Raw genomic sequence first — 1,573 nt, forward strand, 5'->3', positions numbered from 1 at the left:
ATTATATATATATTTATATATAAATATATTAATAACTAATTTTAATAACTGATTTTAATATATAAATAATATTTTTAATTAAAATAATGTAAACAACTCATTGGAAAGTCAAAAAGAGGTTAATTCCACAAGTTCGGCTATGTGTGAATATGTTTTAAAGGCCGAAAGGGCTTGACTCATAATCGAATTGATACGAAAGGTAAGGGGAAGAAATGGATTAGATCATGCTACTCTTGTCTTTATTGGATGTTTAACCCTTTTTTTTCCCTCGAAGTAATTTTAGTGTGAAAAAATGTTATTCATCCTTTTAAAAATTCAGTCTTATGTAATCTATTTTTTTTTTTTATTTTAGAAGTATTATCAAATTAAATTTAATTTAAATATAATTTTAGAATTTTTTTCATTTTAAATTATTTTAAAATTTTCAATATTTAAATACATTAAAACCAACCTCTTAAGATCACTACATTTCTTTAGTTCTCTCATTTTGCCATTTTTTTATTCTTGTTAAGTTACCACTAAATCATTCGATCATTTATCTTGTTGCCATTTTCTATTGCTTGTTGCCATTTTATCATTATGTTGCCCTCTATTTCCTGTTGCCATTTTCTCATTGTTTATCTTTGTATATAGTTATATAATTTTATATATGTAGTAAAGATTTAATTTGATGTAGTGTTTTGAATATATTTAAAGCACATCCAACATAACAAATAACAATAAAATGTTTTTGAAATACATCCAAAGAATAAGTAAGTTTGTGTTAATCACTAAGAAGTATGAACACTTTGTTGAGTTATTGTGTGTCGAATACATTTTGGACAGAATATTCATCGATACTCGTTCGACACGTATATTTGCTGTGTCTAATCGTATTTTAATAAAAAATAAAAAATAAAAAATTCTTCTCTTAATACATTTGGACATACCTAAATTTTAACAAAAACCTATGTCACGTTTAAAAAATTTTAATGTCAAAATTAGAAAATTTCATGTGTCACACAGTTAAAAATCTTCGATGATATTTTAATAAACTCCTCCTCCTCATCATCATCATCATCATCATCATCATCATCATCATCATCATCATCATCATCATCATCATCATCATCATCATTTTGTTTTTCATTCTCATCTTTTTTTTTATTTCACCCTCTTAACAAGAACTTGTGTTACAGTTATTAAAAAATTTTGATGTCAAAATTAAAAATTTTTTTGTGTCACGGTTAAAATATTTTCGTGCTATTTTTCTGGATAAATTCTGCACAATTCAAAACTTTCATCATCCTCTTTTTCTTCATCATCTTTTTCTTTTTCGTATTCTCTTTTGATGTTAAAGTGCGTGATTTACACATGAGTGATTTTTGTTTAGTTTGAACCAATTTGATTAAGAAAAATATTTTAAATGTATAACAAAACTGTTATATCTTCTTCTATCCCAAATACTTGCTTAATTATAATTATACACATATATTTTAACCTTTTATAGGTTCACTAACTAGTAAAAGAATAATTAATATTATCTAAACTTTTTAAATAAATATATTATTTAATTTGTGACAAATAAAATTTT

Source organism: Arachis ipaensis, chromosome B07 (genome assembly GCF_000816755.2).
Source record: "Arachis ipaensis cultivar K30076 chromosome B07, Araip1.1, whole genome shotgun sequence".
NCBI classification, from domain to species: Eukaryota; Viridiplantae; Streptophyta; class Magnoliopsida; order Fabales; family Fabaceae; genus Arachis; species Arachis ipaensis.